This window comes from Bombina bombina, chromosome 4 (assembly GCF_027579735.1).
Source record: "Bombina bombina isolate aBomBom1 chromosome 4, aBomBom1.pri, whole genome shotgun sequence".
Classification (NCBI taxonomy): domain Eukaryota; kingdom Metazoa; phylum Chordata; class Amphibia; order Anura; family Bombinatoridae; genus Bombina; species Bombina bombina.
This window is the reverse complement of record NC_069502.1, coordinates 404953590-404976637: the sequence shown is the minus strand read 5'-3', so window position 1 is coordinate 404976637 and position 23048 is coordinate 404953590. Positions and strand designations below refer to the sequence as shown.

General features: G+C 42.6%; 1 protein-coding gene across 1 annotated transcript in view; it reads left to right on the top strand.

Moving 5' to 3' along the window:
* The window catches only part of DLG1 (discs large MAGUK scaffold protein 1), a gene marked incomplete in the record, with an annotated part of 930518 nt that overhangs the window by 471866 nt on the left and 435604 nt on the right, over window positions 1-23048 (top strand).

Here is a 23048-nt window from a genome sequence, read left to right as displayed (position 1 = left end):
TCTAAAGAATTGAGCAAATTAGATGATAGAAGTAAATTGGAAAGTTGTTTAAAATTGCATGCCTATCTGAATCATGAAAGTTTAATTTTGACTAGGCTGTCCCTTTAACATAAGAAGAAAAAAAATTAAGATTTTTATTTTTTAAAAGCATTAATTTTTTTTTCTCCCCCATATAACAGATGAGGACCTGCTTCTAATGACCGCACTTCCCTGGTACACATGAACTAGCACTGTATCTGTAAAAACCTGTCAAAATGCAAAATAGAGGCGGCCTTCAAGAGGTTAGAAAGCAGCATATGAGTGTACCTAGATTTAGTTTTCAACAAAGAATACCAAGAGTACAAAGCAAATTTGATGTTCTAAGTTGAAAAGTTGTTTAAAATGCTATGCCCTATCATGAGTTTAATTTTGACTAGACTGTCCCTTTAAATATGGTGAAAAAACTCAGCACAGTTTTTTTCTGCTCTCCCTGCTTCTCCTCAACGCAATGGCCATCTTTTTCTGTTTAGCTGTCCTATTGTTAAAAGATAAGGTTCTGAGGGGTATGTTTTTTCCTTCCTTATTGAAATGTATTAAGGTCATATTTTGCTGAACATTTTTTCTTACACAGTAAGGTTTTAAACTGTCAGTCTCTATTTGCTTTCCCAGACTTTATTCCATTAGTCCTGGATTTATAGTACGGTCTTACTTTGAGTTAGTTATTTATGTACATTCTCTTTTCTTCAGAAAGGGTTTGTTTTATGCACATTGCCCCAGTTACATATTTCATCTATTTATTACTCTTGTACATATTGAATTTAGCACAGTAAGTTGCTTTGCTGGTTGTGTATTTGTCTGTGTTTGCATTAAATATTGGAGCATGTTTGTTACTGTCCCTAACTTTATACACTTAGATCCTTTAGAAAGTATATCATCTGATCACTTATATTGTTAAATTAACCCCTTCACGTCCAGCTCCATATGTGGCAGAGGCCTGGAGATCAGGAACTCCAGTTCTGGAGACTGCTGGAGCTTCCTGAAGCTCAGACGTGTATATATACATATAGGCAAAGTACCACACAATATAAATATATATATATATATATATATATATATATATATATATATATATATATATATATATATATACACGTCCCGATTGGGTGAAGGGCTTAAAGGGACATGAAACACAAATATTTTTTTTTCTCTCTCATGGTTTAGGGAATACAGGAGTAGCAATGCATTACCAGCATCTTAGCCTACCTAGGTATGATGTTTCATCAAAGGATACCAAGCTAACTTAGCAAATTAGATAATAGAGCATACAATTTTAAACAACTTTCCAATTTTCTTCTATCTGAAATATGAAAAAGAAATGTTGGGTTTCAAGTTCCTTTTAGTGTATTTTAGCAAGCTTAATGGGACACTAAACCCAAATAGTTTCTTTCATGATTCAGATAGAGCATGAAATTTTATGCAACTTTCTAATTTACTCCTATTATCACATTTTCTTTGTTCTCTTGCAATCTTTATTTAAAAAGCAGGAATATGATGCATAGGAGCCGGCCCATTTTTGGTTGAAACCCTGGGTAATGCTTGCTTATTGGTGGCTAAATGTAAGCCACCAATAAGAAAGTGCTATCCATGGTGCTGAACCTAAAATGGGCTGGTTGCTAAGATTTACATTCCTGCTTTTTAAATGAAGATAGCAAGAGAACAAAGACAAATTGATTGATAGGAGTAAATTAGAAAGTTGCTTAAAATTGCATGCTCTATCATGAAAGAAAAAATGTGCGTTTAGTATCCCTTTAATTCCATAAATTTCAGTTTAGCTTTGCAATTCTATATGGTGCAATTCTATATATGCAATTCTACAGTCTTGCGGATGATTACTTAAGAGCTCTTCTCCTTTGGTCCCATGGGTGGAAAATAAACGAAGGAAAGAGTTCATTGGTCCCCAGCAACAGGGTGGAATTTGTGGGTACGATAATAGATTCTTCATCCATGAAGATATTTTTGACAGACCAGAGACGCTGCAAGCTTGCATCCAACGGTCTTAGCCAAGAGAGAATTTTCGGAAAAAGTGATTGGCACACTCGTTCAGGCCAGGAAGCCGGTCACTCAACGCATCTATCATAAGGTGTGGAGGACCTAATTGTCCTGGTGTGAAGAACGAGGATATCCCTGGCATAAGGTCAGGGTATCCAGGATTTTGGCTTTTCTCCAGGACGGTCTGGATAAAGGCCTTGCCGCTAGTTCCCTAAGGGGACATATCTCGGCTTTATCTGTACTGTTGCATAAGAAGCTTGTGAAGCTTCCTGACATTCAGTCCTTTGTTCTGGTGCTGGTTAGGATCAGACCTGTCTTCAGAAATCCGGCTCCTCCTTGGAACTTAAACTTGGTTCTTAGGGTTTTGCAGAGGGCTCCGTTTGAGCCTATGCATGCTCTGGACATTAAGGTTCTTTCCTGTTATTACTGGCTATTGCATTGGCACGCAGAGTCTGAGTTGGCGGCCTTGCAATGTGAACCACCCTACTTGGTTTTTCATGCTGGTAAGGCTGTACTTCGCACTGGATTCAGATTCCTTCCCAAGGTAGTGTTGAGTTGTAACATTATTCAAGAAATAGTAGTTCCTTTTTAGTGTCCTAACCCTTCTTCTTCGAAGGAGAGGTTACTTCATAATCTGGATGTGGTTCAGGCTTTGAAGTTTTATCTTCAGGCTTTGAAGGAGTTCAGACAGACTTCGTCCTTATTTGTTGTGTACTCAGGGAAGCGCAGGGGACAAAGGGCCTCTGCCACTTCTTTCTTTTTGGTTGAGGAGTATGATCCGTCTGGCATATGAGACAGCGGGACACAAGCCTCCTCAGAGGATTATGGCTCACTCGACTAGAGCTGGGGCCCCTTCTTGGGCCTTTAAGAATGAGGCTTCTATGGAGTAGATTTGTAAGGCAGCCACTTGGTCTTACATACTTTTGCAACATTTTATAAATTTGACGTTTTTGCTTCGGCTGAAGCAGCTTTTGGGAGAAAGGTTCTGCAGGCTGTGGTGCCCTCAGTTTAGGGTCCGCCTCCTTTTGTCCTCCCGTTTTTTTTCATTCAGTGTCCTAGAGCTTGGGTATTTGTTCCCACAACTAATGAATGAAGCAGTGGACTCTCCTCCCATTAAGATGGAAAACTATGCTTACCTGATAATTTAATTTCTATCTGTGGGAGGAGAGTCCACTGCCCCCGCCCGTTTCTCTAGTGGGCGGATCTAAATGTAATGTTATTTTTCTGGTACCATTTATACCCTGATATTTCTCCTACTGTTCCTTGTTCCCTTGGCAGAATGACTGAGGGAGTGGGGGAGGTATTTAAGCCTTTGGCTGGGGTGTCTTTGCCTCCTCCTGGTTGCCAGGTTCTTAATTCCCACAAATAATGAATGAAGCAGTGGACTCTCCTCCCACAGATGGAAATTAAATTATCAGGTATGCATAATTTATGTTTTTTGTTCAAAATGTCTCTGATGAAATTCAACAAATTCAGATGACGGGTATTGTCAATGACAACTTTACTTTTAAAGAACGTATTGCCCTTAATGAGCTGATTAATCATAAAGAGTTGGTCATTAAGCCCGCTGATAAAGGGGGAAATGTGGTAATTTTGGATCAAAAATATTATATGGAAGAGGCCAATCGTCAGTATTAAACAGTATCAAAAGGTCAGCAAAGATTATTTTTTAATATACGAGTTGCTCTTTCTCCTTAATGATGTTAGGAGAGAGGGCTTAATAACAGGACAAGAATTTGTATAATAATGAAAAACCTAAGATCCCAGTATTTTACTGGATACCAAAACTCCATAAATCTATCACTAAACCCCCTGGACACCCCATTATGTCTGGGATAGGGGGAACTACTGAGGGCATTAGCAAATATGTGGATTCCTTCTTACAGCCATTTGTATCCAAACTGCTGACTTTTACCCAAGACTCCATAGATGTGCTAAAGAAATTGGATGGGGTAGTTATTTCTGAAAATACCCTACTCGTCTCCCTAGATGTTGAATCATTATTCTCATCCATACTTTCCAATATAGGAATTCAAGCTTGTAAGATTTTATTACAAACAAGGGGTTCTGATTATGACACTCATACTAAATTTGTGATCAAATTGTTGGATTTTGTTTTGAAAAATATTTTCATATTTGATTGACAGTATTATAAACAAGTCTGCGGTACCGCCATGGGGGCTATGTGTGCACCCACCTACACCTGCCTTCACCTTCACCTTGGCCTTTGGGAGAACCAGATGGTCTTTGGAGCTCTGGCCGCGTGGGTGGATGCACATGTCCCTATGGATTCGGTACGTGGACGATATCCTTGTCTAATGGGAAGGCACTAGTGCTGAATTGCAAGAATTTGTATCTCTCTTGAATAAAAATACCTTCAATATTTATCTTACCTGTGTAAATGATCTCAATAGCATTAGCTTTTTGGACCTTCTGATCATTAAAGATAATGATCAAATTTGTACTGAAGTTTATAGGAAGAAGACAGCCTATAATAGTGTACTTTTGGGTAGTAGCCATCACCCAGACAAGCTGAAATGAGGGATTCCCTATGGACAATTTCTTCAACTACGTAGGGCCTGTTCGAACCTACATACTTTTAACAAACAGTCCAAGGAGATGGCGGAAAGATTTTTTAAAAGAGGCTACTCTAAAAGATCTGTTAAAAGAGCACTGTACAAAGCAAAAAATCAAGATGGACTAAATTTGCTATATTGTCAGACAGCAGCGTACAGATGACAGCAAAATAAGATTTATCACCAAATAGAATTCACACTGGCAAAAATTACAAACTATTTTTAAAAAAAAATGGTATTTGCTGTCTTAAGACGATGTCTTCTCTGACTGTGTAGGAGATTATCCACAGATGACTGCACGGAGAGCAAACAATCTCAAGGCTTTATTGGTGAAAAGTGAATTTACGAAAGTGACCCCTAAGAATTGGTTAACTGACCATGCTCAGAATATAGTTGTATGTTCTCCATGCAACCATTGTGTAGCCTGTCCTTTTGTAAAAAACACTAAAACATTTGAAATTACAACTGGCAAAATGCATAAAATTAAATCTTTAATCAATTGCTCTTCAACTGGTGTTATTTATCTTTTATCTTGTTCTTGCCCACGTTTTTACGTAGGGAAAACCTACATAGACTTCAGGACACGTATTTATGAACATAGAGATGATATTAAGTATCTGAATGTTGATATTCCTATTGCCAGACACTTTGCATAACATCATGAGTCTAGGCTAGATGGTCTAAAATTTACAGTCATTGTACATGTTAAACAACACAGACGTGGAGGCAATATAGATACTATTCTGCTTCAAAAAGAAACAAGGTGGATTTTTAATCTACAAACAATATCCCCCACAGGATTAAATGAGAAAATGGAATTTGCCTCTTTTTTTGCAAAAATACTAACTAATATTAACTAATGCTCTCATCTTTATCTTGTTTGCCCTCCCAAGGCAAATTGTAGCCATTCCTGAACTCAGAAATACCTTCAGTATATAATGGTTAATATGCAGGTTATTTGTCTAATGACATAAAAATTAATTATTTTATATTGATAAACATTAATAATTAGAGTACAGGTATTTGGTTAATCACACTGTTTAAATTGTACATATTAAGTGTTGTTCGTCTTGTCCCATTTTGTTTTAAGTGTTCCTCTGAATGTATCACGATAGTATCTGTGATTTTATTTGATTCTGTATCCTATAAGTAACATTAGCAATAAGAAATACAAAGGCCGTTTGAAGTCTCAGCTGATTTGACGAACTAACGTCACATGACCTATTCGGCCAATAAGAGGAGTGCTTTCATGGATTACGCTATCACCTGGAAGAAGTTCCATGCTGCTCTTGTAATGGAGTGAAACGCGCAAGAGGACGCGTTGATGTGCAGCATTAGACTTGTGGGATCCCGCCACTTCATTTTGCTGAAAAGTTTCCCGTGTTGAGGAGAAGTGAGCCCTTGACCTGCATCTTACCTTCCTTTGTATCACTGCAATTGTTGAAGGAGAGGTAGTATACCTGTTATTTGGCGACCGGAGGAGTTGGCGGTTTTAGCTGACGGCGATCTGCCTTGCAATACCTCATACTGCTTATGTTCATGTGGATACCCCACACTGGTTATCAGCCTATTGGAACTTTTACTATATGTTTGAGTGCCTCCTTACCTGCATGCATCCTAACGATTCACAGCTTGCTTTATAACATCTGCATAAATGTACCTTTTGCTTGGCTGCTGCATCTAATACCACTATGGAACATTCATACTATTGTACCTTCTGTGTTTGCATCAACCCTGTAGTTTACAGCAAGTTTTTTATAGCAACTGTTGTCATTACAAGTGTCAACCTTAAAACCCATGAACTGTTTATCCTGTTTATGGTGCACCATTTATGACTTCTTATAGCTGGCTAGGTTGCTCTCTTTGGGGTGTAAGGGGCCCATGTGCCGTTGTGTTTGTCTGTGTGTCTCTATGTGGTTAGTTACATTTGTTTACATTCTTGTTTACACATATGTGGGATTTTTTTATATATATTTATCCATGATCTTATCAAGACTTTTTCATTTTGCATATTAACCTTTGTGTCGTTGTGATTATTTATAGTGAGAGTGCTGTAGTACTGGTCTTTTGGATGCACATTATATTGGTGCATCCACTTTTCTTATATACCCTATTTTGCATGCAATTCTTCCAGGTTGCATCTCACTTTTGAAATTGTGTACAGTATATTATATTTACCAAAGTTGAACTTACTTTTTGTTTTTTTCTTTTTGACCCTATCCTACTGGCCACACATTGGCCTTGGTTTTCTCTAATTGAAGCTCAGCAAGGAGACATGTTGATAATTGAGTGCCAGTGCCTTAAAAAAATAAAATGTAATTGAAATATTGCTTAAAGTTCAAAAGAAGAAAACAATATCTGCATACTCCAGAGCAGGGGTGGGAAAGAGGTAGATTGCGGCCTACCAGTGGACCGTGAGTAAATTTTAAAGGTGACCGCCTGGAAGATTTCTAAAGTCTGCATAATAAGAGAAACATTTCTCACACATCTAGATTATGAGTGAAGAGCCTCGTCACCGTAGATATATGATAAATGTTTCTCTTATGCAGACTTTTGAAATCGGCTATGAGTTTGACAGCGGTATGTGTACTTCAGCATGCAGGGCGTGGCTGTAGCTGATTTCGCTGCCCTAGCTTTGGTTACTGCCTGTCCCAAGCTCTCCTACTTTTTGTCTCAAGAGCGGTCAGTCCATAGTACAGACTCTTCATGCGCCAGGATGAAATTCTGCTCGGTATCCCTGGGTTTTGCAGTTCCAGGTCCTGCTCTGTCTGATATTGAAATTGTGCAGTTCAGTGCTGTTGCTGCTATATCAGTCTCTGGTTGCTGTGTAAGGCGGTACAGAGCCTGCAGGTCCTGCTGCTGTCACTGTCCCAACTATTTGCAATAGTCTTCAGCTAGTAGCAGACGGATGGAGAGCAGCCAACAGGACCTGCCCCCTAATAAACCTGACATGGCGTCCAGCTAATAAAATTAATTTGTAGAATGAGTCGGTCTATGATTGGCTGAGAATAGTTCATTGTCATCATCATACCTGAGCTGTGGGTTTCCCATGTGTTCCAAGCTTGACTACTCCACTAGCCCTAGAATGGAGCCGTCTTGATTGTGCGGTACACTGATAAGGTTGCTTTATGGTCCCGGCGTGACGTAAAGATAGAGCTCTCGCAGTAAGTAAAGAGTGCGGCTGATTTTTAAATCTGTATTATTTGTGGCAAAAATAAAATTTAAACCAGCGACTGGTGTTTTTTTTTTTTTTTGTTAGGTGACCACATAACTTGGGATAAAATTACAGGTAGCCCTTGCCTTACAAAAGTCTGCCCACCCCTACTCTAGAGCAAGCTTCTTCAAACCACGGGTTGGTCCCCATTACTGGGTTGCAACACCATGTTTACTGGGTCGCAACTTGGGTGTGTGGTGTGTGTGTTATATGAGAGTGTGTGTGTGTTATGAGAGTCTGTCTGTGGTGTGTGTGTTATATGAGTGTGTGTGGTGTGCTTGTATGTTGTATGAGGGAGTGTGTGTGTGTGTGTATTATTACCTTTTACACTTTCAAGTTTGACGACAGTCAGGAATAAAATACGCACACATTTCAGTAATTTTGCCAAATATTGCCGCTATCTAGTTGTATATTACATCAGAAATGTTCAGACCAAGCATAAAAATAGAGCCGCAAAGGTATGGGGTAACATAGCACTGGGTCTTGGGGAGAACAGTTTGAAGAACCCTGCTCTCGAATAATCCTACAATGATGTCAAAACAGTTATTGAGAAATACAGATTTCCACCATTCCTTCTATTTGTGTTATTAAAATGTGCTCATTGCCCACTGGTTTAACACTTTTTTCTGTAGATGAAACTTGTATACAAAAATAAGAAAAGTGAAGTTACTCCATGACATTTTTTGGAAGCCATGATATTGCATCTGTTTGAGCCTTTATAACAGTCATCTTTGTTGATTTTATCTCTCTATTATTATTATTATTATTATTATGAGTTGTAAACCTCTATTTCAACAGTCTTGTAGCGATTTCTCAAGGTCCATTAATGGATGAAGACAGAAGAAAGCATAATGTACAATTTATAGATGGATTGTGCTTTTTATCTCAATGGCTTAGTAGTGCTGTTGGTTTTTGTATTTAAAGTCCATGCTCCAAGTTCCTTGAGTTCTAAAAATCATAGCTTTAAGCATGTACTTTGTTACTTTTAAAAGTAACTTACCTTTTTATCATTCATTGTTATAGCACAGTGAAACATTCTTGAACATTGGGTTAATATTAAGCCAGTTCTAGAAATAGAGGCATAAACTTCATATGAACTGTGAAGGCTTCCCTTTTCCTCAAGTTTTTGCTTATTGAACCTTGCTTTCCTCATAGCTCTATTCTTTTTACTTTTTTTCTTATTACTCAATGGATTACTTTCAGCTTCATTATATAGCTCTGACACCCTCTGTTTCATTCATGTGACTTCCAAAAGCGATTCCTGTTGTTTTTTTTTGTTGTTTTTTTTTTTATGTGAACTGAAGTGTCTTACTTGTAGAGCATACCCACTTGTCTTCATGAAGTTTCTGTGGAACAGTCACATGATTTCCATTGCATATATTTATGGATACTGATACTTACTATTATCTCTGTCAGGGTTTTTTCCCTGTTGTTTGCCATGTGCTGCTGGCAGCCATTTTACTCCCCTCTCTTCTTAACTATGGTGTATTGTGGGGATGCTGCTCATTTCCTACACTTCCTTTTATGGCCAGACTGGTGTGCATCATCCATGTGAGACAGGATGCAGTCTCAGAATTGTGATGTCATCACTTATTATTTAAAGGGCCTCTGTTCAATATGGTTTGCCTTTGCGTTGTCTCAGACCTGTTTGTGAGAGTTCCTGTGTATTACCTGGCTGCCTGACGTCATTCCTGGTTCCTGATCCCTGGCTTGTTCCTTACTCTGCTGGTTTCCTTGTTCCTGATTCCGGCTCGTCTGACTACCAGCTCTGGTTTTGACTCCTGGCTTGTTATTTGACTTGTGGACTTTTTATTATTTTTTGCTATGAATAAAGCTGTGATAATTTTTGCACTTCTCGTCTCAGTCTGATTCCTGGCACCCTGACATTACGCAAAGGCCATGAATCCTGATGGTGCTAATAATCCACCTTTACCTGCCATCATTTACAGGATGTATGAACAGGATCACCGCTTGGATCAATTTGCACTAGCCCTGCAAACCCTGCTGACTCGCACTGCACTTTGGACCAAAGTGTCCCGCAAGTTATTGCTGTTCCTGTTTCCGCTGCTGCACCTATGCCTACCAGGAACATGTCCGGTTCTGCACCTCTACCTCAGCGATATAGAGGCAATCCTATTCAGTGCAGAGGGTTTTTGAACCAGGTGGGCATTTACTTTGAGATGTTACCTCAGGCGTTTTCCTCTGACAGAGCTAAGGTGGGATTTCTCATCTCGTTACTCTCTGACACAGCTCTTGCCTGGGCTTGTGGGAGACTAATAAACCTGTGATTTCAAATTACCCTGAATTTGTGGCCTCCTTTCGAAGGGTATTTGATGTTCCGGCTCGCTCCTCCTCTGCTGCTAAACGACTCATGTCCATTCAGCAAAGTACAAGATCTGTTGCTCAGTATGCCATTGAGTTCCGTACGCTTGCCGCAGAGGTAGGTTGGAACAATGAAGCCCTTGTTGCCGCCTTCTTTCATGGGTTCTCTGATGCGATAAAAGACGAAGTTGCTGCCAGAGATTTACCAGAGGATCTCGAGGCATTGGTGTCTTTTTTGACATCAGACTCAGAGAGAGACCCTCTTTCAAGGAGCGTTTGCAGAAGCCTCCTGTTCAGTTGTCTCCTGCGTGTTCGTTCCCACCCATACCTCCCTCTCCTCCCATGCCTCCTGGTCCCGAGTCACCAGGTACTGCTGAGCCAATGCAGTTGGGATTCACGCGTCTCTCCTCGGCAGAGAGGGCCTTTAGGAGGAGGGAGGGGCTCTGCCTCTATTGTGGGTTACAGGGCCACCTTTTGAAGTCTTGTCCTACACGGCCGGGAAGCACTCACACCTAAGGTCCTTTCAGGGGCAGACCTTGGGTGGTTTATCTTTGTCCCCGGAACCGCTTAAGGAGAAACCTTTAGTCACGTTGTCCTTTCCTGGGTGGACTCCTCCATAGTCACTCAGGCTCTTGTGGACTCCGGTGCTGTGGGCTATTTCATTGACAGTGCTTTTGTATCAAAACACTCCATTCCTGTTTTGCCTCTGTCTGTTCCGCTTGCTATTGAGACCATTGATGGCAGGCCCCTTCAACCCGCACTCGTTACTCACGAAACTGCTCCGTTGTCCATGGGCTGTTGGGGCTCTCCATTTTGAAACCCTCCAGTTCCAGGTGATAAACTCTCCGCATTTTCCGGTTGTTCTGGGTTATCCCTGGCGCAGATCCGAAATTTTGTCGTGGTCCCCGCAATGTATTTCCACTTGTCTTCGGAAACCAGTTAAAGTCTTGTGCAATTCTTCGGTATCTCAATTGCCAGAGGAGTACCGAGAGTTCCTAGACGTGTTTGACAAGGTGCGTGCCAGTACGTTGCCTCCTCAACGGCCTTACGATTGTGCCATAGACCTGCAACCCGGAGCCATCCCTCCTCTGGGCTCTCCTGCAGGGGCTGGCTTCTTCTTTGTGAAGAAAAAGGGTGGCGAGTTAAGACCATGTATCAATTATAGGGGTCTTAATTGTCTTACCATTAAGAATGCTTACCCTATTCCGCTCATTACGGAACTCTTTGACCGCCTCAAGGGAGCTACGGTCTTTACTAAACTTGATTTGAGAGGAGCGTAAAATCTCGTTTGGATTAAGGAGGGTCACGAATGGAAAACTGCATTTAACACCAGGAGCGGGCATTATGGGTATCTTGTAATGCCCTTTGGCCTATGTAATGCTCCTGCTGTTTTCCAGGAATTTATTAATGATGTCCTATGAGATATGTTGCAACAGTGTGTTGTGGTGTACTTAGACGAAATCCTCATACACTCACCCACACAGGTTCTTCAGAGACTTTGTGAGAATGGCCTGTTTTGTAAACTCGAGAAATGTGAGTTCCATCAGACTCGAGTAACCTTCCTAGGTTATGTTATCTCCGTTGCAGGGTTCTCCAAGGATCCTGACAAGTTATCTGCAGTTCTGCAGTGGCCTCGCCCAGTTGGTCTTCGGTCTATTCGTTTTTTGGGGTTCGCCAATTACTATAGAAAGTTTATTAAAAACTTTTCTTCCTTGGTCAAACCTATCACAGACATGACCTGTAAAGAGAATGATCCACTCCATTGGTCACCTACTGCCATTAAGGCCTTTGATAGTCTTAAGACTGCCTTTGCTGCCGCTTCAGTTCTGGCTCATCCTAACCCTCTCCTGCCTTTCGTTCTTGAGGTCGATGCGTCTGAGACTGGAGTAGGTGCCCTCTTGTCTCAACGTCCTACGCCTGACGGTTCCTTGCATCCGTGTGGTTTCTTCTCTAAGAAATTGTCTCCAGCGGAGCAATTATGAAATTGGCAACGGAATTATTGGCCATAATTTTGGCACTCAAGGAATGGAAGCATATTCTCGAGGGTACTAGCGTGCCAGTGCTCATTCTTACTGACCACAAGAATTTAACTTATCTATCTGAAGCAAAACGTTTGTCGCCCCGACAGGCCAGATGGGCACTATTTTTGTCTCGGTTTAATTATGTGGTCTCCTACCTGCCCACTAGTAAGAATGTTAGGGCTGATGCCCTCTCTCGACAATTTTCGCCTCTGTCCAAGGAGGAGTCTGTACCTACTCCTGTTATACCTCCTGACCATAGTTTGGCTACCATACGTACTAATTTGACTTCTCCCTTGGGGGAGGAGATCCTGGCTGCACAAACCAATGCACCTCCTGAGAAACCTAGTGGTAAGTGTTTTGTTCCTGAGAATCTTCGAACTAAACTTTTGCACACTTACCACTATTCTAAAGCCGCAGGTCACCCAGGCAAGAACCAAATGATTTGGTCTGTCACTCAACAATTCTGGTGGCCAGGTCTTCGTTCTGATATTGCTGTGTATGTTGCCTCCTGCTCAGTTTGTGCACAGAATAAGACTCCTCGACGTCTTCCTGTGGGTCTTCTTCAACCTATTGCTAATGGTGAGCGTCCTTGGACACATCTTTCCATGGACTTCATTGTCAAGCTCCCTGTTTCCAATGGCAATACTGTTATCCTTATGGTGGTTGACCGTTTTTTCTAAAATGTCACATTGCATTCCCTTGATGATGCTGCCTACTGCTCAGGTTCTTGCTTCGATTTTTACCCGGGAGGTCTTCTGTTTACATGGGTTACCCAAGGAGATAGTGTCAGACCGGGGTAGCCAGTTTGTCTCCAGATTTTGGCGTTCCTTTTGTGGTCAAATGGGTATCCAGCTTTCCTTCTCCTCGGCATATCGCCCTCATTCCAATGGGGCTGCAGAACGGTCTAATCAAGCTCTGGAACAGTTCCTCCGTTGCTATGTCTCAGATCACCACAATAATTGGTCTGAACTGTTACCTTGGGCAGAGTTTGCTCCTAATAGTGCTATTAATGCTTCCTCCAAGTTATCCCCGTTCATGGCGAATTATGGGTTTCAACCATCCTTGTTGCCCGATTCATTCATGTCTCAGGGTATTCCGGCTTTGGAGGAGCATCTCCGGCAACTCCGTTCCACGTGGGGGCAGATTCAGGATTGCCTTCATCGTTCTATGCAGCGCCAAAAGTTCCAGGCTGATCGTAGGCCTCTGCCCGCACCTTCCTACCAGGTTGGTGAGAGAGTTTGGTTGTCCTCCCGCAGCTTGAACCTTCGTGTGCCTTCCAATAAATTGGCTCCCCATTATGTTGGTCCTTTTCGAATACTCCGGGTTAATCCTGTGGCCTACGCTCTTGACCTTCCTCCTGCTATGCGCATCTCCAATGTTTTTCCTGTCTCCCTCTTGAAACCATTGGTTTGTAATCGGTTTACCACTGTGTTACCTCGTCCCCGTCCTATCTTTGTTGACAACCATGAGTATGAGGTCAGCAGCATTATTGACTCTCGTATGTCCAGGGGCTGTGTACAGTATTTGGTTCACTGGAGGTGCTACGGTCCGGAGGAGCGTTCTTGGGTTCCCTCCTCTGATGTTCATGCTCCCACCCTCCTCCGTGCCTTCCATGCCCGTTTCCTCAATAAGCCTTTTGTCCTCCCGCGGGGGAGGGGTCGTTGAGGGGAGGGTACTGTCAGGGTTTTTTCCCTGTTGTTTGCCATGTGCTGCTGGCAGCCATTTTACTCCCCTCTCTTCCTGACTATGGTGCATTGTGGGTGACGCTGCTCATTTCCTACACTTCCTTTTATGGCTAGACTGGTGTGCATCATCCATGTGAGACAGGATGCAGTCTCAGAATTTTGATGTCATCACTTCTGTTCTCTTTGTTCAGTATGCATTGCCTTTGCGTCATCTCAGACCTGTTTGTGAGAGTTCCTGTGTATTACCTGGCTGTCTGGCGTCCTTCCTGGTTCCTGATCCCTGGCTTCTTCCTGACTCTGCTGTTCTCCTTCTTCCTGATTCCGGCTCGTCTGACTATTTGCTTTGGCTCCTGACTCGGCTCGTCTGACTACCAGCTCTGGTTTTGACTCCTGGCTTATTTGACTTGTGGACTTTTTAATATTTTTTGCTATGAATAAAGGTGTGATTATTTTTGCACTTCTCATCTCAGTCTGATTCCTGGCACCCTGACAATCTCAGCCGTTTCTTGGTCAAATCCCATTCTGCTTTGACATTCCAAATAAGGTTTTTGCTATATGTAACCTGACTAAAACGGAAGTGCAAACTGTATACATATGAGTGGGATCCTTAGTCTCCTTGGAGGTGTCTTTTTCGGGGTGGTCTCTCCAATGATCAGAGAACATTTACCTACTAGTACTCATAATATTCTAATTTGAAGGTAAAAAAATAAAAATGAAATATTAGTAAGTATAAACTTGGTTATAATTTGTATGTTTTTGGAAGGCCTCACTGAGCAATTTCATTATTACCTTTCATCTTTTTAAGTAGTTATTTTAGCAGACAATTTCTCTTGTAAGGTGTATCCAGTCCACGGATCATCCATTACTTGTGGGATATTCTCATTCCCAACAGGAAGTTGCAAGAGGACACCCACAGTAGAGCTGTCTATATAGCTCATCCCCTAACTGCCATATCCAGTCATTCTCTTGCAACTCTCAACAAACATGGAGGTAGTAAGAGAGAAGTGGTGAAATGTAGCTGTTATTTTACGTCAATCAAAAGTTTATTATTTTTAAATGGTACCGGAGTTGTACTATTTTGTTCCAGGCAGAAAAATAGAAGAATCTGCCTGTGATTTCTATGATCTTAGCAGGTTGTAACTAAGATCCATTGCTGTTCTCACACATGACTGAAGAGAGAGATAACTTCAGCGGGGGAATGGCGTGCAGGTTATCCTGCTATGAGGTATGTGCAGTTAATATTTTTCTAGAAGATGTGAATGCTAGAAAATGCTGCTGATGCCAAATTTATGTAAGGTAAGCCTGAATACAGTGATTTAATAGCGACTGGTATCATGCTTACTTTCTGAGGTAATACTCTTTTATATTTACAATATGAAACGTTTGCTGGCATGTTTAAACATTTTTATATATACTTTGGTGATAAAACTTTATTGGGGCCTAGTTTTTTCCACATGGCTGGCTTAAATTTGCCTAGAAACAGTTTCCTGAGGCTTTCCACTGTGTTACTATGAGTGGGAGGGGCCTAATTTAGCGCTTTTTTGCACAGTAACTTTTACAGACTGAGACATCCAGCTTCCTCCAGGAGTCCCCTGAATGCTATAGGACACCTCTAAAGGGCACTTAGGCTTTCCAAAATCGTTTGTTGGGGAAGGTAGGCCCACAGCAAGGCTGTGGCAGTTTGGTGTGACTGTTAAAAAACGTCTATGTCGTTTTTTTGATCCGTTTTTTGAACTAAGGGGTTAATCATCCATTTGCAAGTAGGTGCAATGCTCTGTTAGCTTATTATACACACTGTAAAAATTTCGTTTGATTTACTGCCTGTTTTCACTGTTTTTCAAATTCTGACAAAATTTGTTTCTCTTAAAGGCACAGTACCGTTTCTTATATTTGCTTGTTAACTTGGTTTAAAGTGTTTTCCAAGCTTGCTAGTCTCATTGCTAGTCTGTACAAACATGTCTGACATAGAGGAAACTCCTTGTTCATTATGTTTAAAAGCCATTGTGGAACCTCCTCTTAGAATGTGTACCAAATGTACTGATTTCACTTTAAGCAATAAAGATCATATTCTGTCTTTAAAAAATTTATCACCAGAGGAATCTGACGAGGGGGAAGTTATGCCGACTAACTCTCCCCACGTGTCAGACCCTTTGACTCCCGCTCAAGGGACTCACGCTCAAATGGCGCCAAGTACATCTAGGGCGCCCATAGCGTTTACTTTACAAGACATGGCGGCAGTCATGGATAATACACTGTCAGCGGTATTAGCCAGACTACCTGAATTTAGAGGAAAGCGAGATAGCTCTGGAGTTAGACGAAATACAGAGCATACTGACGCTTTAAGAGCTATGTCTGATACTGCCTCACAATATGCAGAAGCTGAAGAAGGAGAGCTTCTTTCTGTGGGTGATGTTTCTGACTCAGGGAAGATGATGCAACCTGATTCTGATATCTCTACATTTAAATTTAAGCTTGAACACCTCCCCGTGTTACTCAGGGAGGTTTTAGCTGCTCTGAATGACTGTGATACAATTGCAGTGCCAGAGAAATTGTGTAGACTGGATAAATAATATGCAGTGCCGGTGTGCACTGATGTTTTTCCAATACTTAAAAGGTTTACAGAAATTATTACTAAGGAATGGGATAGACCAGGTGTGCCGTTCTCTCCCCCTCCTATTTTTAGAAAAATGTTTCCAATAGACGCCACCACACGAGACTTATGGCAGACAGTTCCTAAGGTGGAGGGAGCAGTTTCTACTCTAGCAAAGCGTACTACTATCCCTGTCGAGGACAGTTGTGCTTTCTTAGATCCAATGGATAAAAAGTTAGAGGGTTACCTTAAGCAAATGTTTATTCAACAAGGTTTTATCCTACAGCCCCTTGCATGCATTGCTCCTGTCACTGCTGCTGCGGCGTTCTGGTTAGAGTCTCTGGAAGAGGCTTTACAGGTAGCGACTCCATTGGATGACATACTTGACAAGCTTAGAGCACTTAAGCTAGCCAATTCTTTTGTTTCTGATGCCATTGTTCATTTGACTAAACTAACGGCTAAGAATTCTGGTTTTGCTATCCAGGCGCGTAGAGCGCTATGGCTTAAATCATGGTCAGCTGACGTTACTTCAAAGTCTAAGCTGCTTAACATTCCCTTCAAGGGGCAGACCCTATTTGGGCCTGGTTTGAAGGAGATTATTGCTGATATCACTGGAGGAAAAGGTCATGCCCTTCCTCAGGATAGGTCCAAATCAAGGGCCAAACAGTCTAATTTTCGTGCCTTTCGAAACTTCAAGGCAAGTGCGGCATCAACTTCCTCTAATGCAAAACAAGAGGGAAATTTTGCTCAGTCCAAGACGGTCTGGAGACCTAACCAGACCTAGAACAAGGGTAAGCAGGCCAAAAAGCCTGCTGCTACCTCTAAGACAGCATGAAGGAACGGCCCCCTATCCGGTAACGGATCTAGTAGGGGGCAGACTTTTGCTCTTTGCCCAGGCGTGGGCAAGAGATGTCCAGGATCCCTGGGCGTTGGAAATTATATCCCAGGGATATCTTCTGGACTTCAAGGCTTCCCCCCCAAAAGGGAGATTTCACCTTTCACAATTATCTGCAAACCAGATAAAGAGAGAGGCATTCTTACACTGTGTACAAGACCTCCTAGTTATGGGAGTGATCCATCCAGTTCCAAAGGAGGAACAGGGACAGGGATTTTACTCAAATCTGTTTGTAGTTCCCAAAAAAGAGGGAACCTTCAGACCAATTTTGGATCTAAAGATCTTAAACAAATTCCTCAGAGTTCCATCATTCAAGATGGAAACTATTCGTACCATCCTACCTATGATCCAGGAGGGTCAATACATGACTACAGTGGATTTAAAGGATGCTTATCTTCACATTCCGATACACAAAGATCATCATCGGTTTCTCAGGTTTGCCTTCCTAGACAGGCATTACCAGTTTGTAGCTCTTCCCTTTGGGTTAGCTACAGCCCGAAGAATTTTTACGAAGGTTCTGGGGTCGCTCCTGGTGGCCCTAAGGCCGCGGGGCATAGCAGTGGCCCCTTATTTAGACGACATCCTGATTCAGGCGTCAAACTTCCAAATTGCCAAGTTTCATACGGACATAGTGTTGGCATTTCTAAGGTCGCATGGGTGGAACGTGAATGAGGAAAAGAGTTCTCTATCCCCCCTCACAAGAGTTTCCTTCCTAGGGACTCTGATAGATTCTTTAGAAATGAAAATTTACCTGAAGGAGTCCAGGTTATCAAAACTTCTAAATTCCTGCCGTGTTCTTTATTCCATTCCTCGCCCTTCGGTGGCTCAGTGCATGGAAGTAATCGGTTTAATGGTAGCGGCAATGGACATAGTGCCGTTTGCGCGCCTAAATCTCAGACCGCTGCAACTCTGCATGCTCAGTCAGTGGAATGGGGATTACACAGATTTGTCCCCTCTACTAAATCTGGATCAAGAGACCAGGGATTCTCTTCTCTGGTGGCTATCTCGGGTCCATCTGTCCAAAGGTATGACCTTTCGCAGGCCAGATTGGACAATTGTAACGACAGATGCCAGCCTTCTTGGTTGGGGTGCAGTCTGGAACTCCCTGAAGGCTCAGGGATCGTGGACTCAGGAGGAGTCACTCCTTCTAATAAACATTCTGGAATTAAGAGCGATATTCAATGCTCTTCAGACTTGGCCTCAGCTAGCGACAATGAGGTTCATCAGATTTCAGTCGGAAAACATCACGACTGTGGCTTACATCAACCATCAAGGTGCAGATGCTGTAAGGGCCATGTCTGATACTGCGTCACAATATGCAGATCATGAGGACGGAGAGCTTCAGTCTGTGGGTGACATCTCTGATTCGGGGAAACCTGATTCAGAGATTTCTAATTTTAAATTTAAGCTTGAGAACCTCCGTGTGTTGCTTGGGGAGGTATTAGCTGCTCTAAATGACTGTAACACAGTTGCAGTACCAGAGAAATTGTGTAGGCTGGATAAATACTATGCGGTACCGGTGTGTACTGATGTTTTTCCTATACCTAAAAGGCTTACAGAAATTATTAGCAATGAGTGGGATAGACCGGGGGTGCCTTTTTCCCCACCTCCTATATTTAGAAAAATGTTTCCAGTAGACGCCACTACACCGGACCTATGGCAGACGGTCCCTAAGGTGGAGGGAGCAGTTTCTACTTTAGCAAAGCGTACTACTATCCCCGGTTGAGGACAGTTGTACTTTTTCAGATCCAATGGATAAAAAATTGGAGGGTTACCTTAAGAAAATGTTTATTCAACAAGGTTTTATTTTACAGCCCCTTGCATGCATTGCTCCTGTCACGGCCGCGGCGGCATTCTGGTTTGAGGCCCTGGAAGAGGCCATCCATACAGCTCCACTGACTGAAATTATTGACAAGCTTAGAACACTTAAGCTAGCTAACTCATTTGTTTCTGATGCCATTGTTCTTTTGACTAAACTAACGGCTAAGAATTCCGGATTCGTCATCCAAGCGCGTAGGGCGCTATGGCTTAAATCCTGGTCAGCTGACGTGACTTCGAAGTCTAAATTACTCAACATTCCTTTCAAGGGGCAGACCTTATTCGGGCCTGGTTTGAAGGAAATTATTGCTGACATTACTGGAGGTAAGGGTCACACCCTTCCTCAGGACAGGGCCAAAGCAAAGGCCAAACAGTCTAATTTTCGTGCCTTTTCGAAATTTCAAGGCAGGTGCAGCATCAACTTCCTCCGCTTCAAAACAAGAGGGAACTTTTGCTCAATCTAAGCAGGCCTGGAAACCTAAGCAGTCCTGGAACAAAGGCAAGCAGGCCAGAAAGCCTGCTGCTGCCTCTAAGACAGCATGAAGGAACGGCCCCCTAACCGGCGACGGATCTAGTAGGGGGCAGACTTTCTCTCTTCGCCCAGGCGTGGGCAAGAGATGTTCAGGATCCCTCGGCGTTGGAGATCATATCTCAGGGATATCTTCTGGACTTCAAAGCTTCCCCTCCACAAGGGAGATTTCATCTTTCAAGGCTATCTGCAAATCAGATAAAGAAAGAGGCATTCCTACGCTGTGTGCAAGACCTCCTAGTTATGGGAGTGATCCATCCAGTTCCGCGGACGGAACAAGGACAGGGTTTTTATTCAAATCTGTTTGTGGTTCCCAAAAAAGAGGGAACCTTCAGACCAATTTTGGATCTAAAGATCTTAAACAAATTCCTCAGAGTTCCATCTTTCAAAATGGAAACTATTCGGACCATCCTACCCATGATCCAAGAAGGTCAGTACATGACCACAGTGGACTTAAAGGATGCCTACCTTCACATACCGATTCACAAAGATCATCATCGGTTTCTAAGGTTTGCCTTTCTAGACAGGCATTACCAATTTGTAGCTCTTCCCTTCGGGTTGGCTACAGCCCGAGAATCTTTATAAAGGTTCTGGGCTCGCTTCTGGCGGTTCTAAGACCGCGAGGCATATCTAGACGACATCCTGATACAGGCGTCAAGCTTTCAAGTTGCCAAGTCTCATACAGAGATAGTTCTGGCATTTCTGAGGTCGCAAGGGTGGAAAGTGAACGAGGAAAAGAGTTCTCTATCCCCACTCACAAGAGTCTCCTTCTTAGGGACTCTTATAGATTCTGTAGAAATGAAAATTTACCTGACGGAGTCCAGGTTATCAAAACTTCTAAATGCTTGCCGTGTTCTTCACTCCATTCCGCACCCTTCGGTAGCTCAGTGTATGCAGGTAATCGGCTTAATGGTAGCGGCAATGGACATAGTGCCATTTGCGCGCCTTCATCTCAGACAGCTGCAATTATGCATGCTGAGTCAGTGGAATGGGGATTACACAGATTTTTCCCCTCTGCTAAATCTGGATCAAGAGACCGGAGATTCTCTTCTCTGGTGGTTGTCTCGGGTACACCTGTCCAAGGGTATGACCTTTCGCAGGCCAGATTGGACAATTGTAACAACAGATGCCAGCCTTCTAGGTTGGGGTGCAGTCTGGAATTCCCTGAAGGCACAGGGATCGTGGACTCAGGAAGAGAAACTCCTTCCAATAATTATTCTGGAGTTAAGAGCGATATTCAATGCTCTTCTGGCTTGGCCTCAGTTAGCAACACTGAGGTTCATCAGATTTCAGTCGGACAACATCACGACTGTGGCTTACATCAACCATCAAGGGGGAACCAGGAGTTCCCTAGCGATGGTAGAAGTCTCAAAAATAATTCGCTGGGCAGAGTACCACTCTTGCCACCTGTCAGCAATCCATATCCCAGGCATGGAGAACTGGGAGGCGGATTTTCTAAGTCGTCAGACTTTCCATCCGGGGGAGTGGGAACTCCATCCGGAGGTGTTTGCTCAGTTGATTCATCGTTGGGGCAAACCAGAGTTGGATCTCATGGCGTCTCGCCAGAACGCCAAGCTTCCTTGTTACGGATCCAGGTCCAGGGACCCAGAAGCGACGCTGATAGATGCGCTAGCAGCGCCTTAGTTCTTCAACCTGGCTTATGTGTTTCCACCGTTTCCTCTGCTCCCTCGACTGATTGCCAAAATCAAACAGGAGAGAGCATCGGTGATTCTGATAGCACCTGCGTGGCCACACAGGACTTGGTATGCAGACCTAGTGGACATGTCATCCTTTCCACCATGGACTCTGCCTCTAAGACAGGACCTTCTGATACAAGGTCCTTTCAATCATCCAAATCTAATTTCTCTGAGACTGACTGCATGGAGATTGAACGCTTGATTCTATCACAGCGTGGCTTCTCCGAGTCAGTCATTGATACTTAAATACAGGCACGAAAGCCTGTTACCAGGAAAATCTACCACAATATATGGAGTAAATATCTTTATTGGTGTGAATCCCAGACTTACTCATGGAATAAAGTTAGGATTCCTAGAATATTGTCTTTTCTCCAAGAGTGCTTGGACAAAGGATTATCAGCTAGTTCCTTAAAGGGACAGATTTCTGCTCTGTCTATTCTTTTGCACAAGCGTCTGTCAGAGGTTCCAGACGTCCAGGCCTTTTGCCAGGCTTTGGTTAGAATTAAGCCTGTGTTTAAACCTGTTGCTCCCCCGTGGAGCTTAAACTTGGTTCTTAAGGTTCTTCAAGGAGTTCTGTTTGAACCCCTTCATTCCATTGATATTAAACTTTTATCTTGGAAAGTTCTGTTTTTGATGGCTATTTCCTCGGCTCGGAGAGTCTCTGAGCTATCTGCCTTACAATGTGATTCTCCCTATCTGATTTTTCATGCAGATAAGGTAGTTCTGCCTACCAAACCTGGGTTTTTACCTAAGGTGGTTTCTAACAAGAATATCAATCAAGAGATTGTTGTTCCATCGTTGTGCCCTATTCCTTCTTCAAAGAAGGAATGTCTTTTACATAATCTGGACGTAGTCCGTGCCTTGAAGTTTTACTTACAAGCTACTAAGGATTTTCGTCAAACATCTTTCCTGTTTGTCGTTTAATCTGGACAGAGGAGAGGTCAAAAAGCTTCGGCAACCTCTCTTTCCTTTTGGCTTCGGAGCGTAATGAGCCTAGCCTATGAGACTGCTCGACAGCAGCCCCCTGAAAGGATTAAAGCTCATTCTACTAGAGCTGTGGCTTCCACCTGGGCCTTCAAAAATGAGGCCTCTGTTGAACAGATTTGCAAGGCTGCGACTTGGTCTTTGCTTCACCCTTTTTCAAAATTTTACAAATTTGATACTTTTGCTTCTTCGGAGGCTGTGTTTGGGAGAAATGTTCTTCAGGCAGTGGTTCCTTCCGCTTAATCCTGCCTTGTCCCTCCCATCATCCGTGTACTTTAGCTTTGGTATTGGTATCCCACAAGTAATGAATGATCCGTGGACTGGATACACTTAACAAGAGAAAACATAATTTATGCTTACCTGATAAATTTATTTCTCTTGTAGTGTATCCAGTCCACGGCCCGCCCTGTCTTTTTAAGGCAGGTCTAAATTTTAATTAAACTACAGTCACCACTGCACCCTATGGTTTCTCCTTTCTCTGTTTGTTTTCGGTCGAATGACTGGATATGGCAGTTAGGGGATGAGCTGTATAGACAGCTCTGCTTTGGGTGTCCTCTTGCAACTTCCAGTTGGGAATGAGAATATCCCACAAGTAATGGATGATCCGTGGACTGGATACACCACAAGAGAAATAAATTTATTAGGTAAGCATAAATTATGTTTTTGTATTATTACATGTGGTCCGTTCA